A 16,038-nucleotide genomic window follows, 5' to 3' on the forward strand; every position below is an offset into this window, starting at 1 on the left:
TGATGTTAGAGTGAAGAGAGTTCCATGGTCTGATCATGTGCAGTTGAACTTAAAGTTTCTATATAAATCATCTGTTGAGCAGTCCATACTAGAAAACACTTTTTGTTGACCCTGACATATTGAGTACCAAGCTGGGTCCAGTTTCGACTATCTGAACAATTCAAATATTTCTGATGCTGTATTTCTTTGGCCGCTGTTCAAAAGATGGTTAAGAACATAAGAAATTGCCATGCTGGGTCAGACCAAGAGTCCTTCAAGTCCAGCATCCTGTTTCCAACAGAGGCCAAACCAGACCACAAGAACCTGGCAATTACCCAAACACTAAGAAGATCCCATGCTACTGATGCAATTAATAGCAGTGGCTATTCCCTGTACGTACCGGATCAGTCCAGACGCCTGGGGTTATGCCTCCGCACCAGCAGGTGGAGACAGAGCCTGCCAGTATTTCTGTCTCCAGCAGCTGGTACGGGTGCAGAGCCCACAGCCTGAAAAAAAAATAAAAAAAATTAAGGTTTGGGGGTTTTGAGGATAGAGTGGCTTGTTCTTGTCTGTTTTCCTCCTTCAATTAAGTTGGAAAAAACCCCAAAACTCCTCCCTGTTTAGGTGAAGGAAGAACGGTCTGTGCTCCCAGGGGGCTGCCAGGTCCTGAGAGGGCCATCCCCCTGGTCGAGCAGTTCGCTGGGGCTAGGGGTTGAGGACCCCACTTATCCAAGCCCAGCCAGGGTGATACCGGGGAGCCCGGCTCACTCACCCCAGCCGGACCGATTCAGCACGCGTCGTGGGACAGCGCCTGAGGTAAAGTAATAAAGAACGTTCGGCGATCCTCTGAACTTACCGCGGCGGCGTTCTCTCTCCCTCCGCCCCCCCCCCCCCCCGAGCAATTCGTTGCAATTTCGCGGCTTTCTTTTTCAGTTTTATTACCCTGTGCAGGCATGCCACGAGGCACGGTCTGCACAGCTAGTGCCTCTGACAATACGCGCCTCTCGCGGGATGGGCTGTGTTCAGCCTGCATCCCCGGAGGCGAGGGACTGTCGGGAACAATTCGGGGAGTGGTAGTCCGGAGCTGCTCGCGATCGTGGTGGGAACGCGCCCCTCACCTGCCTCCAAGCCGTTCGCGTGAAGCGCGGGAAATCCCGCCATTTTACCGCCAGCCTCCTTCGTGGCTCCGATCGCGGAGGGGGACAGCAACTCCCCACCCTTTCTCTCTCTCTCTCTCTCTCTCTCTCTCTCTCTTTCTCTCTCTCTCTCTCTCCCCGCAGCGCCCTGCCTCGCGATCTGCTTCCCCTGCAGCGGGGGGGGGGGGGGGGGGGGGGAAGGGACAGGATACCGATTCCCCGGACTCAGAGGGCTCCTGTGACTCTTTTTCTTCGGGATTCATACTAGCCATGCACAGGGCCTGCAAAGCCCTTAAAAGGCGCACAGCCCACATTGAGCCCCAGGGGCCACCTTCCAGGGCGGACATGTCTCGACCTCGTCTGCAGGAGGCAGCGGGATCCTCCAGAGCTAAGCGGCCCCTGCAGGCCCTCCCCCCCCCCCCCCCAGGGACGACACGGATTCTTCAGATGCTTCGGTGGACCCTGAGGATCCGGAGACTCCTTCCCCACCCCCGAGGGGGGCAGAGGGAGATGGCATTCCAGCGCAGGGAGCAGTGAGGCAAAGCCAGTCTTCAGAGGGGGACGACCCAAGGGTGATATGCCTCTTCTATCGGGAGGAATTGGGCCCTCTTATTCCCACCATCTTGGGGGAATTAGGGATCGCGACACCTCCTGATGAGTCTCGCCTAGGCTCCATGGATCTAGTGTTTTTGGGCCTGAGTGGCCCCCCTACAACTTTTCCTTTTCACTTCTCGGCGTTGGACCTTCTTTTTCGAGAATGGGATATGCCAGACCTGGGCCTGAAGGTCACGAAGGCCATGGATAAACTCTATCCCTTGGCAGAGGAAGCGCTGGAGGTCCTTCAGGTACCGAAGGTGGACGCTGCGGTTTCGGCGGTGACCAAGAGGACCACCATCCCAGTCACGGGTACCACGGCCTTGAAGGATCTTCAGGATTGCAAGTTGGAAATCCAATTGAAAAAGATATTTGAAGTTTCTGCTCTGGGGGCCCGGGTGGCGATCTGTAGTACCTTCGCCCTATGGGCCGGTCTGCGTTGGGTACAACAGCTCCTCGCCAACGAGAGCCTATCTGAGGAGGAAGCCAGACAGGCTGGGCGTCTCGAGGCGGCCGTGGCCTACAGTGCAGATGCTCTGCATGACCTTCTCAGAACTTCGGCTCGCTCCATGGTGTCCGCCGTCTCGGCCAGACGTCTTTTGTAGTTGAGGAACTGTGAACCTGGAAGATGTAGTAGGCCAGATTTGAACCTGGCCTACTACTTTTGTGGTTGAGGAACTGTGAACCTGGAAGATGTAGTAGGCCAGTTTGACAAACTAAAGAGTAGCAAATCACCTGGACCGGATAGTATGCATCCTAGGGTTCTGAAGGAACTAAAAAATGAAATTTCTGATCTATTAGTTAAAATTTGTAACCTGTCATTAAAATTATCCATTGTACCTGAAGACTGGAGGGTGGCCAATGTAACCCCAATATTTAAAAAAGGCTCCAGGGGCGATCCGGGTAACTATAGACCAGTGAGCCTGACTTCAGTGCCGGGAAAAATAGTGGAAACTACTCTCAAGATCAAAATCGTAGAGCATATAGAAAGACATGGTTTAATGGAACACAGTCAACATGGATTTACCCAAGGGAAGTCTTGCCTAACAAATCTGCTTCATTTTTTTGAAGGGGTTAATAAACATGTGGATAAAGGTGAACCGGTTGATGTAGTGTATTTGGATTTTCAGAAGGCGTTTGACAAAGTCCCTCATGAGAGGCTTCTACGAAAACTAAAAAGTCATGGGACAGGAGGCGATGTCCTTTCGTGGATTACAAACTGGTTAAAAGACAGGAAACAGAGAGTAGGATTAAATGGTCAATTTTCTCAGTGGAAAAGGGTAAACAGTGGAGTGCCTCAGTGATCTGTACTTGGACCGGTGCTTTTCAATATATATATAAATGATCTGGAAAGGAATACGACGAGTGAGGTTATCAAATTTGCAGATGATACAAAATTATTCAGAGTAGTTAATTCAAAAGCAGACTGTGATACATTACAGGAAGACCTTGCAAGACTGAAAGATTGGGCATCCAAATGGCAGATGAAATTTAATGTGGACAAGTGCAAGGTGTTGCATATAGGGAAAAATAACCCTTGCTGTAGTTACACGATGTTAGGTTCCATATTAGGAGCTACCACCCAGGAAAAAGATCTAGGCATCATAGTAGATAATACTTTAAAATCGTCGGCTCAGTGTGCTGCAGCAGTCAAAAAAGCAAATAGAATGTTAGGAATTATTAAGAAGGGAATGGTTAATAAAACAGAAAATGTCATAATGCCTCTATCCCTCCATGGTGAGACCACACCTTGTGTACAATTCTGATTGTCGCCCCGAGGCGACAGTTTTAGTTACTTGTAAACCGGTATGATATGTATATTATACAGGAATATCGGTATATAAAAATTAAAAATAAATAAATAAATATAGTTGCGATGGAGAAGGTATAGAGAAGGGCAACCAAAATGATAAAGGGGATGGAACAGCTTCCCTATAAGGAAAGGCTGAAGAGGTTAGGGCTGTTCAGCTTGGAGAAGAGACGGCTGAGGGGGGATATGATAGAGGTCTTTAAGATCATGAGAGGTCTTGAACGAGTAAATGTGACTCGGTTATTTTCACTTTCAAATAATAGAAGGACTAGGGGGCATTCCATGAAGTTAGCAAGTAGCACATTTAAGACTGATCGGAGAAAATTCTTTTTCACTCAACGCACAATAAAGCTCTAGAATTTGTTGCCAGAGGATGTGGTTAGTGCAGTTAGTGTAGTTGGGTTCAAAAAAGGTTTGGATAAGTTCTTGGAGAAGTCCATTTATGGCTATTAATCAAGTTTACTTAGGGAATAGCCACTGCTATTAATTGCATCAGTAGCATGGGATCTTCTTAGTGTTTGGGTAATTGCCAGGTTCTTGTGGCCTGATTTTGGCCTCTGTTGGAAACAGGATGCTGGGCTTGATGGACCCTTGGTCTGACCCAGCATGGCAATTTCTTATGTTCTTAACTGGTCAGCAGACGGCGTATCCAAGTCTCATCTGGGATCCCTTCCCTTCAAGGGAAAACTCTTTGGGAAAGAACTGGATGATATGATCCAACTACTCAGCGAGAATAAAGGGTACCATCTGCCGAAAGACAGGTCGCAGGCTAAGGGGTCCTTTCCCTTTTGGTCTCTGTTCCGGGGTAGTCGTAAGTCTCGGACTCCTCGTCCGGCAGCAAAACACTGCACGGAGCGGCAGTAGCCACAGAGGCATTCACAGAGCGGGATGCCAGTGGCCAGTGGTTGGTGTTCCGCCTTCACGGAGCGGAGAGATGGAGGGCTGCCATCTCCAAAAAAAACCAAACAAACAAACAAAGCAGGGGTGGGTAAGAGTATGGGGCAGGGGTGTGGCCTGCTTGTTTCGGCGGTTGCTACCCCTGATTGAGCTGGATGTTCACTGGGATGCAGATACGACGCTGCTCTCTGCATTGGTGGCGGGGTGGAAGGGAGTTGTGGCCGGAGGGTGCTGGAAGCCAATAGTGACGGTGGGGGGGGGAATGGATAAACTGCGTGGCTTGCTGGGCAGACTGGATGGGCAGTTTGGTCTTCTTCTGCCGTCATTTCTATGTTTCTATGTCCTAGTACCCCTTCATCATCCTTTTGGTCGGGCGGAGGTCACCAGCAGACTCAATCCTTTCGAGGGAGGCGCTTTGGTAGACCTGCTTCCACCTTCTCAGCCCCGGGTGAGAAGTCGTCTCAATGATGGCCTGCCGATCCATCCCTCGGTCCCAAAGGTAGGGGGCAAGCTGTCCCTCTTTTACGAGGCATGGAGCATCCTCACAACAGACCAGTGGGTACTCTCAGTAATAAAGCACGGATACACTTTAGATTTTGCACGCCATCCCACCCCGAGATTTTTCCCATCACTGTGCGGACGTGCATATAAGCGGGAAGCGGTTCAGCCTCCGTTGGTCCGGCTAACAGAACTGGAGGCTATTATCCCAGTTCCCGCCTTGGAACAATGAAGAGGACACTATTCCATATACTTCGTCGTTCCAAAGAAAGAAGGTGCCTTCCGGCCCATTCTCGATCTGAAGGAGGTCAATCGCTGTCTGTGGATTCCATGCTTCCACATGGAGCCCCTGAGACTTCCGTACGACCGGGGAAGTTCCTGGCCTCGCTGGATCTCACGGAGGCATACCTGCATATCGGGATCCGGAAAGACCATCAGAAATATCTCAGGTTCTTCATGCTGGGGCAACACCATCAATTCCAAGCGTTACCGTTCGGGCTCGCGACGGCGCCCAGGACTTTCACCAAGATAATGGTGATAGTGGCGGCTCAGTTGCGACGAGAGGGTCTCTTAGTCCATCCGTATTTGGACGATTGGCTGATCCGAGCAAAATCCGAGGAGCAGTGTCTGTCAGCGATTCAACGAGTCCTACAATTGTTGCATTCTCTCGGCTGGGTGGTCAATACGACCAAAAGTCACCTCAATTCATCTCAGTCATGGAGTCATTTATTTCGGGATCTTAAATATGAAATAATTTCACCCCTCATTACCTCTTTGCTGGTTTTCCAGAATAGACTCTGATTTTCAGTATGTTGTGAATTAGATTCAGCAAACTGGATCCACTTCAATTGCAGGAATTGTTGGAGTTCTCTATTGTTCCGCAAGTATGCTGGAAATTTCCACCATGGATGGGGAGGGATTGTGTTCCTGTAATTTGAAATCAACCCAGGTAAGAGCATGGTCTTACCTGGGTTGATTAATAGATTAATAAATAGTCTCAGCAGCTACTTCCAGTAGCTGCTGAGACTATCTATCTATCTATCTATTTATTTATAGTTTTTAATATACCGATGAACGTTGGGAACATCTCATCGGTTCACATTAAACGCAATTCAGTAACAATTGCTTTACAGTGAAACAAGGAACATATGGATAACAAGGTGGCGAGATGGACTTGTGGAGTGTGTGTCATGTAGGGGAATGGACTTCATGGGAGGGGGAAGAGCTGATCAGGGTATGCTTGTTTAAACAGGTATGTTTTCAGGTCCTGTTTGAACTTTTTTGGGCATGCTTCTTGGTGCAATGAGGAGGGAAGTTTGTTCCAAAGAGGGGGAACAGCTAAAGACAGAGCCCGAGCTTTGGTGGAGCTGAGCTTGAAGTCTTTGGGTGATGGGGCCAGTAGTGTCGCTCTGTGTTGATGTCTTGTGGGTCTATTTGTGTTATGGAATGTAAGATGTTTTTCTAGCCAGTGCATATTTTGGTTGTGGAGCGCTTTGTGGACTAGGGTGAGAGATTTGTACGATATTCTTGCAGTGACTGGGAGCCAGTGCAGGTGATGCAGTACAGGGGTGATGTGGTCGCGTTTGTGGGTGTTAGGATCCGGGCAGCAGCATTTTGGAGTAGTTGTAATGGTTGCAGTGAGCTTTTGGGTAATCCAAGGAGCAGGGCATTGCAGTAGTCAATCTTGGATAGAATGAAGGCCTGTAGAATGGTGCGGAAGTCGCTGAGGTGTAGAATAGTTTTCAGCTTTTTGAGAGTGTGAAGTTTGAAGTAGCAGGATTTGATAGTATTGTTAATGAATTTTTTGAAGGTGAATTGTTCGGTGATGCCCAGGCTGCGCACATGTTTGGTGTAGGCAGTGGAGGTGCAGAGAGTGTTTGATTGTAGGGATGAGGTGATGCCTTGGGGTGCAATGTATAGAAGCTCTGTTTTGTCAGTGTTAAGTGCAAGGAAATTGCTTGTCAGGAGAGAATTGATAGTGGAAAGTGTTGAGTTCCAGGTCTGGGAGGTTTTGTGAAGTGTGTCATGTACAGGTATAAGAATTTGTACATTGTCAGCATAGATGAAGTGTGGGAGGCCAAGTTTGGAGAGTAGATTACAGAGGGGGAGGAGGTAGATGTTGAACAATGTAGAGGAGAGGGAGGATCCCTGTGGAACACCTTGTTATGGAAACAATGTTTGAGAACCTAGGTTATAATCAATTTGTGAAAATGTGTTATGAACCTTTGAAAAATAGGTGTAGTCTCGCTCTTCCGGTTGGAGAGAGCGCCAAAAGTCTATAAATTGTAAGTTATCACATAGACTAGGAATACCCTGTTTTTAGGATGACTTCCCCTGCCTAGATAGTGGTGCCGAATGATCTATTATTGGGTCTAAAATACAATTAAAATCTCCTGTGAGGAGGAGCTATCCTCTTCTATGCAAGGTAAGGATTTTAATTATTTGGCTAAAAAACAGGGGATTGAAGACATTAGGCCCATATAGATTACATAAAGTTATTTCCCTCCCATTTAGTTTGCCAATGATAATAATATATCTACTGTTTGGATCTATCATTTCTTGTGTAACTTGAAAAGAAATATTTCTGTGCACGAGGATGGCCACCCCAGCTTTCTTTCCCAGTGCCGGCGAGAAGTGTACTGCTCCCACCCAATCCCTCTTAAGCTTCCTGCTTTCTATTTCGGATAAGTGAGTTTCCTGAATACATTCTTTATCAACTTTCACTTTGTGTCTGGAGAATTTTTGTATATTTAACTGGACTTCCCAATCCATTGACATTAAGACTTGCTAATCGTAGATTAGACAGTGTTCACATATTTGAGAGGTGGTATGAAAGGTTTATTGACATTCATATGGACATAGGCCCCCCAGCCTGGACCCACATCCCCAAAGTGTAGGTTAATAGGAGCAATTAGTTTGATACCGTCCCTTTTATTTCTGAGAATCCAATCTCTGCCATAAGGTTTCGCCATCGAGTATAGAGTTAAAAGCTGTGAGTACTGTGCATGCTCTTCCCTCCCCTCCCATTGTCTTCCTCTGTCCCTACTCCCCCCCCCCCCCCCCCCACCGAACCTTCCCCTAAAGTAAAAGCCTTCTAGAACACAAGTACCAGGGAGAGCCTGATACCACCGGGGGGGGGGGGGGGGTACGTTAATTAGTGTGGGCTGACCCCCATCCTCTCAGTGATTAGCAACGTAAGACTTATCTTAACATTAAGCCTATAGCTAATAATGGATGCTCAGACTGTTGGCTAAAGGTACGTTAGAGGCTGCACAAACCATACAACTTGAAAAACACCAATAACTGTAACAACCCATTTAAGCATTGCATAAGATTAGATAATGGGCTGAATAAACATTACAAAACTGGACTTTTCATCCTTGCCTGTCTCCCGTGTCCTTTAAACCATGGACTTTCCGCCCTTTGGCCAGAAAGGTTTGGCTACATCTCTCTCTGAAGTGATGGAGGAACAGTGATTTTTCTTCTTTTCCTGTGCGTCGCGGCCATTTTGTATTATATGGTGAAAACTAAAAGGGTTAGTGGCCGACGTGGCTTCATTCCTTTGCTTGTCAAGGCTTTAAGAAGATGGAAACGGTAGCCGTCCCAGCGGTTTCGGTACGTAGTGCAGAAGACATCAGAAGTCAGTCCCAGAAAGTCCATCGAATAGGTTAAAGTATCAGGGCTCCCGCTGGCTTCGGCTTCCGGGTCGGCCATTCAGTTTACATTGCAATAGTACAGGCTTGATTGCACATCTCAAAACGCGAAGATGTGTAAAATAATTATGCACGCCGTTCTGCTACAATGTCTGAGGGCATTATTGCATCGCAAAAAGTCAGCAGAGTAGTTAGAGAGTTTATAGTGGTAAGCACCGGGGGGACATGCATCGAGCCAAGCCAGTGAGATGGCCCGCTGGGTTTCAGTTAGCGCTCTGGCTGAGATTAACTTCAAGAAGCTCCAGACAGAAAAGCTTTCCCCTTCTCCACGTCTTGAAAGTCAACTGTTCTATCCCCTTGCCATACTCTCAGTTTTGCAGGGTATTGGAGTTAGAACCTAATACCCCGTTTATGTAATTCAGTACAGATGGGGCTAAATGATTTCCACCGCTGTGCTAACCTTGTTGAGAAGTCTTGAAATATTCTCACTGTGTGTTCTTGATAGGTAAATTTTGTCGTGGTCCTGTAAGCTTGCAACATGCACTGTTTATGTGCCCAGTTAAGCACTTTTGCAATGACAATACGCAGCCGGTTGTCTCCATCCTTTTTAAGATCCGGGAGATTTAAAGCTTCCGGTAGCCAAGTCTGGAGGAAATTTTCCAAATTCCTCTCTTCAATACTCTCTGGGAGGCCTACTATCCTGATGTTGCTACGTCTCGACCTATTTTCGAGGTCGTCTATTTTGTCCTCTTGCTCAGTGATTGTTTTTTCAAGCGTATCCACTTACCTGGTGAGAGTCAGGTTATCATCCTCCAGGGACGATATGCGGCCTTCAGTGTGCTCCATGCAATGGTGTTTGTAATTTCTTGTAACTTGGAGGAGAGTTCAACCAATCTGTTATCTAACGCATTTACCACGGCTTTAGTGACCTTAACAGTAAGTTCGTCATCTTTATCGATGCGATTCAGGGCTGGTGAAGAGTGTGCGGGGCTGGTGGCCATCTTATCTGAGTTTCCTTTACCCTTTTCTTTTTCCCATCTGCTTCCTTTTAAGGTCTCACCACCACTTGTACGTTGCATGTATCTGTCTATAGACATTTGTTCTCTTCCTTTCTGTGAATTTCACAGAGATTTTCGCTGCTATAGCAAGGTTTTCAGAGAATATGAGAGGATGGGGCCGGGAGCCGAGTCAGACACATCTGCACGGCTTTACCACATCCTGCTGTCCTAGGAGAACACCTGTTACAGGTAAGCAACTGCGCTATATCCTCATAGAAATTGCTTCTTAGATGGATAAGTCTTATCTAAGTTTAAATCTGCTGTTGAGCAGGTCTAACTTAGCCGAATACGTTATCTGTCTAAAGCTGAATAATGCTACTTAGCTGGATAATTTATCCAACTAAATAGTGCTGCCCCCATTATGCCCATTGCCTGACCACAACATATCCGGTTAACCAGATAGCTGGATACGTTATCTGGCTGTGTAGCAGCCGCTGATATAACTGTGGCTGTCTGGCATCTGTTTACATTCGCTACACATTGCAGGTAAATTTCAAAGGAAAATAGAACAGCAATTTGCAAAAGCCCACATTTTACCCAGGTTAAGTGCATTTAATGTGGGTAAAACTTATTGACAATTCAGTAGCATGTCATGGGGTAATTTTCAAAAGAGTTTACACTTTTAAAACTAGGTTTTACATGTGTGAATGCACTTTACAGGTGTGAGTGAGCTTTTGAAAATTGCTACAATATATATGGGGATCTTCATTTTTAGTTTTATTTTGCTGGGAATTTCAATGTTAGAAGAAAAAAAGAAATCAGTGGAAAAATGACAGGACCTGTGCGCTACCGTGAGACTACCAACGCAATGGTGGTCTCTGAATGGTCCTCAGACCATTCCAAGCCCTTTCGGACTAGCCTCTGGGTAGCAGCAAGAAGCGGCAGGCCGGACAGAGGTCATGGGTGGATGGAGATGTGGCACAAGACGAAGGCTCAGGAGGACGAAGACTCTGGCATGGCAAGGCAGACGAATTCTCAGGCATTGCAGGGCAGATGAAGACTAAGGCAAGGCACTGTCAGGCAAGGCATGGCACGACAAGACAAGACATGGCACGGCAAGGCAAGACATGGCATGGCAAGGCAAGACTAAAACCAATGGTTAAAAGTCTGGACTCTCCAGGCAAGCAATGTCCCTCTGGCGCCCTACTCAGCCCAGCTGGGCTGGTCGCGGACCACACAAGAAGGCATCAGAGCCACGGAAATCCAAGGACAGGATAGAATGGGCAGATGACCAAGATCCCTCAGGCACCCTACCCAGTCCAGCCGGACTGGTTGCGGACCACACTGAAGGACAGGACCTGTCCAGGGAAGGAAGATATTAGGCTAAGGACATCAAGGCATAGAGATCCCCACAGCAAGCAGGCAAGCTGGAGATCAGTACCTGGGCAGAGACTTCCGATGGGGGTGGTGCTAGGCAGACCCGAGGAGTGGGAAGTGCGAGACAGGACATGCAGGAGGTAGACTGTAGAGGCAACCCCGAGGGGCGGAGCTGCGCAGCAAGGGAGGTACTGATGTGATGACGTAGGCTAACCCGTGGAGTGGGGAAGCCCGAGTCGGGTCTCTGGGTGATGACGTAGACAAGCCTGAGGAGCGGGAGGTACCGGCAGTCCCTGGTGGTAGAACAAGGGGACTGCCCCGAGAAGCGGGGAAGCACTGGCGGTCCCAAGTGTAGAACGTAGGCACTACCCCGAGGAGTGGGGAAGCATGGACAGTCCCAAGTGTAGAATGTAGGCACTATTCCGAGGAGTGGGAGAGTACTGAGATGAACTCCCAAGTGGTGAAGGCATTCCCAGAGGCAACCCTGAGGAACGAGGAGCTGGTATAAAAGGACCTCTGGAAGGTGCAGGGCCAGCCCGAGGAGTGGGGGAAGTCAGGAGACCAAGTCTCAGTAGAGAGTGTATGCTGGCCCTCGAGCGGGTACCAGCCAGGGTCCAGAGTCTACGTAGGGTCTGGTAACGTCACCATAGGTCCAACGGAGACAGGAGCTCGTAGAGTAGCAATGGAACTCGTTGCCAAGTCGGCTAGCTGGGGGTGAAGGCGGAGTTTAAAACCTTGATCCAGTGACATCATCAATCAGGGATGCCTCTGATGTTCCTGCCAAGGTAGCTTCAAAAGAGGGCCCGGTGGTGCTCGTGCGTGTGCCTAGGAAGGCCCGATGTTGGCGTGGGTGGCGGCGGCATCCTGACCACCACGAGAAACCGTGGGGTACACAGCAGTAGAGACTGGCCCCCGCCACGAGCAGGCCCGGAGAGGGAAGTAGGACGGTGCAGGACGTGAATAAACGTGGTCGCAGCCGTGTGTGACCTATGGTCATAACAGGATGATTTTAATGATAGGTTACAAATGTTTACTAATATGTCTGAATTTTTATTTTTTAGTTCCTTCGGAACTCTGGGGTGTGTACCATCCGGTCCAGGTGATTTACTACTCTTCAGTTTGTCAATCAGGCCTACCATATCTTCTAGGTTCACCGTGATTTTGGTTCAGTCCATCTGAATCATTACCCATGAAAACCTTCCCCGGTACAGGTATCTCCCCAACATCCTCTTCAGTAAACACTGAAGCAAAGAAATCATTTAATCTTTCCCTGATGGCCTTATCTTCTCTAAGTGCCCCTTTAACCCCTCTATCATCTAACTGTCCAACTGACTCCTTGACAGGCTTTCTGCTTCGGATATATATATATATATATATATATATATATATATATATATTTTTTTTTTTATTTTTTTTTTTGTAATATGTATTTATTAGTTTTGTTGATGAATATACACCATGTAAGAAACAGTACATAACATTTTTAGGAACATGTGCAGAAAATCTTGTTGACGTGGACATTGAAACCCCCATCCCTTCCTTGCGCTAACTGTTATGTAGCTGGTAAGTGAGGTTATCTACCGTGCGGGGCTCCCTGTGAAGAGTGTGCTGCCATTGCGAGGAAGAAGACAAACTCTTATTCCTAGTCCAAGCTAGAGTTGTTTGGAAAGTGACCTTGGTGGTAGTTGCACATCCTGATTGGGATGATCAATATATGAATGCTGGCTTAATGGTATGGGAAAAATATGAAAAACAAGCAGGGGCTGAAGCTACACAGTATCCCCTGTTGCTAGGGAGACCTAATGAGAGGGGTCAGGTTCTCCCTCGTTATACTCCATGGCAATTTACTGATCTGACTAATTTAATCCTGCAGTTGCCACCCTTAACGAAAGGTGCAGGTCCATGGATTCGGGAGTTTGAAAAACTAACCAGTGGATTGACTTTAGCTATAGGAGATATTAAAGCATTATTAGCTAGACTGCCTGGAATTGATGTAAATGCATTGTTTAGATAGGCTAGAATGATGGAATTGGAGCAGAAAATCATAAATTGATAAATCCCAAAAGAACATCATGGCTAATAGACAAACAGCTCATAATACTTGCGCTACACACAGATGCAAAAATGTATACAACTGAAATTGCCAAATTTTGTAAGCAAGAGTGTGAGTTTAAGGTGTGCAGAGGAACATCGAAGACGGAGTTTGTATAAATGGTAGTCCCTATTGTCCATCGCTGATGAGTCTGAGCTCAGCGTGACTTAATGTATTTAGGTAGAGGATCTTGCTTCTGGCTGTCGGATTGAGAGTCATTAAATACGGATTCCTTATGTCGAGAAATCGGTCACATTTCCTAGCGGAAGACGAAGCCTTGGCCGATAACTGTTCATAAATGACCTTTTTGTGAAGTTTCAATCTCCATTGGATAAGCGTCAGCAAGTCTTTGACCAGCCATCGCGTTAAAATAATTTGCTTTGCCAGGAGGAGGCCTTTACATAAGAAAAGACGCCGTGGCTGATGAGGTATCCCCAATACTGTGTCCTGAATAAGATGTAGAAGACAAAGCTGCAGGTCCAGGGGTAGGTCCTACGTTAGTAGACTTCCAAGGTAGCCCAAGACTTTATTCCAGAACTGACTATTACACAGTCCCAAAAATTGTTGTAAGTTTGCAGAATCTGTGCCACATTTCAGACATGCCACTGATGATGACAGTCGCCACTTGTAGGCCTGCAGTGGAGCAATGTAAATTCTATGCAAAACTTTGTATTGGGTTTCTCGCAGTTGCACATTGTTCGTATAACTTGGTATCGCCTTGAAACATCCCGTCAGCTGCGATGGAGAGAACTGACAGCACAAATCTCGGTTCCAAGTGTTTGTCAACTGTTTAATCCTGTCTGAAGTTTCCAATGGCAGTAACGTCTGCAGCATAGAAGAGCAGGTTATTAACTGTTGGTGAGATTGGAAAAATGCTCCAGACTTAATTTACCCTTAATACCACACAAACTTTAGATCTACACTATGGACTCTTTGGCCTTGACACCTGCAGCTGTACATTTATGCTCCCTAGAGATGAGCACACCTAGGCCTTTATGTGAGATAATCAGATTTGCAGATGATACAAAATTATTCAGAGTAATTAAATCACAAGCAGATTGTGATAAATTGCAGGAAGACATTATGAGACTGGAAAATTGGGCACCAAAGTGGCAGATGAAATTTAATGTGGATAAGTGCAAGGTGATGCATATAGGGAAAAATAACCCATGCTATAGTTACACAATGTTGGGTTCCATATTAGGTGCTACTACCCAAGAAAGAGATCTAGGCATCATAGTGGATAACACATTGAAATCATCGGTTCAGTGTGCTGCGGCAGTCAAAAAAGCAAACAGAATGTTGGGAATTATTAGAAAAGGAATGGTGAATAAAATGCCTCTGTATCGCTACATAGTGAAGACCGCACCTTGAATACTGTGTACAGTTCTGGTCGCCGCATCTCAAAAAAGATATAATTGCGATGGAGAAGGTACAGAGAAGGGCTACCAAAATGATAAGGGGAATGGAACAGCTCCCCTATGAGGAAAGACTAAAGAGGTTAGGACTTTTCAGCTTGGTGAAGAGACGGCTGAGGGGGGATATGATAGAGGTGTTTAAAATCATGAGAGGTCTAGAACTGGTAGATGTGAATCGGTTATTTACTCTTTCGGATAATAGAAAGACTAGGGCGCACTCCATGAAGTTAGCATGTGGCACATTTAAAACTAATCGGAGAAAGTTCTTTTTTACTCAACGCACAATTAAACTCTGGAATTTGTTGCCAGAGGATGTGGTTAGTGCAGTTAGTGTAGCTGTGTTTAAAAAAGGATTGGATAAGTTCTTGGAGGAGAAGTCCATTACCTGCTATTAATTAAGTTGACTTAGAAAATAGCACTGCTTTTACTAGCAACGGTAACATGGAATAAACTTAGTTTTTGGGTACTTGCCAGGTTCTTATGGCCTGGATTGGCCACTGTTGGAAACAGGATGCTGGGCTTGATGGACCCTTGGTCTGACCCAGTACGGCATGTTCTTATGTACTTATCAAGTAGCCCTCTGACTAAAGACTTAATTCATGGTAGCATTCGGTGCCAAAGAGAAGGCCCATTGTTTGGGCAGAGGTGATATATCTTCATATTGGAAGAGGCCAATGATTTGTTATAGCTGCACTATGACCTTTAGATAGCTGCACAACCTATTGAGCTCTCAACAGAGTGAAGACATAGCTACTGCATCACTAGCCAAGCATTTCTACACCTATTCCACCAGACAGTGTATGGAGGTTAACTCTAGCTAGCTTGTGCCCATCTCACATACAGTCTCATGTACCCAAGAGTTAGCTAAGAATATGCTCTCTGGAGTAGGCAACTAGAGCCAATAGTGAAGCTCCACAGTAAACTGTTTCCTGGATAGCTCTTGCTGTCTTTCTTGGGAGCATTCTTTTGGTTGTAGGCCCTAGGCCATATAGTCTTGCCTGCCAGAAAAGTGCTTAGTTGAAATGGCCACTGCCATTAGCATGCAAGGTCATGTGGTCCCAAACCTTTGACCTAGTCAACCCTTAAGACAAAAAGCACACAATGAGAACAGATAACTGGAAAGTGTTTTTTTCTAACCTTTGACCACTTTATTACACAACAAATGTCGTCAACAGATTGAAAGCAAGTCAACATCTTTGGTAATCACTTTCTGCAAGGACATCAAATTGCACATGACATTATAACTGAAATAAACAGCACATTGAGTTTAGACCTGTACATACATTGTTCCAAATGTTCCAAATGGCAACATTACATATACTGCTCTCTACATTAATGGTGGGGGTGGAAGGGGAATAGAACAAGGAGCTAAGAGTAACAGATAAGAATGAGAGAAAAAATGTGTGAGGCTTGCTGGGCAGACTGGATGGGCCATTCGGTCTTCTTCTGCCGTCATTTCTATGTTTCTATGTTACAGTCTTAACATCTTATCCTTTTGCACAATTATTTATTTATTTATTTAACTTTTTATATATTAGGTGGTAGGATACATGATGTGCAACACATCATGTATCCTACCACCTAAT

General features: G+C 46.3%; 1 protein-coding gene across 2 annotated transcripts in view; it reads left to right on the forward strand.

Moving 5' to 3' along the window:
- The window catches only part of LOC115088443 (probable palmitoyltransferase ZDHHC14), a 400,884-nt gene that overhangs the window by 75,634 nt on the left and 309,212 nt on the right, over nt 1-16,038 (forward strand). The gene's annotated exons all lie outside the window — the stretch shown is intronic.

Source organism: Rhinatrema bivittatum, chromosome 3 (assembly GCF_901001135.1).
Source record: "Rhinatrema bivittatum chromosome 3, aRhiBiv1.1, whole genome shotgun sequence".
Lineage (NCBI taxonomy): Eukaryota > Metazoa > Chordata > Amphibia > Gymnophiona > Rhinatrematidae > Rhinatrema > Rhinatrema bivittatum.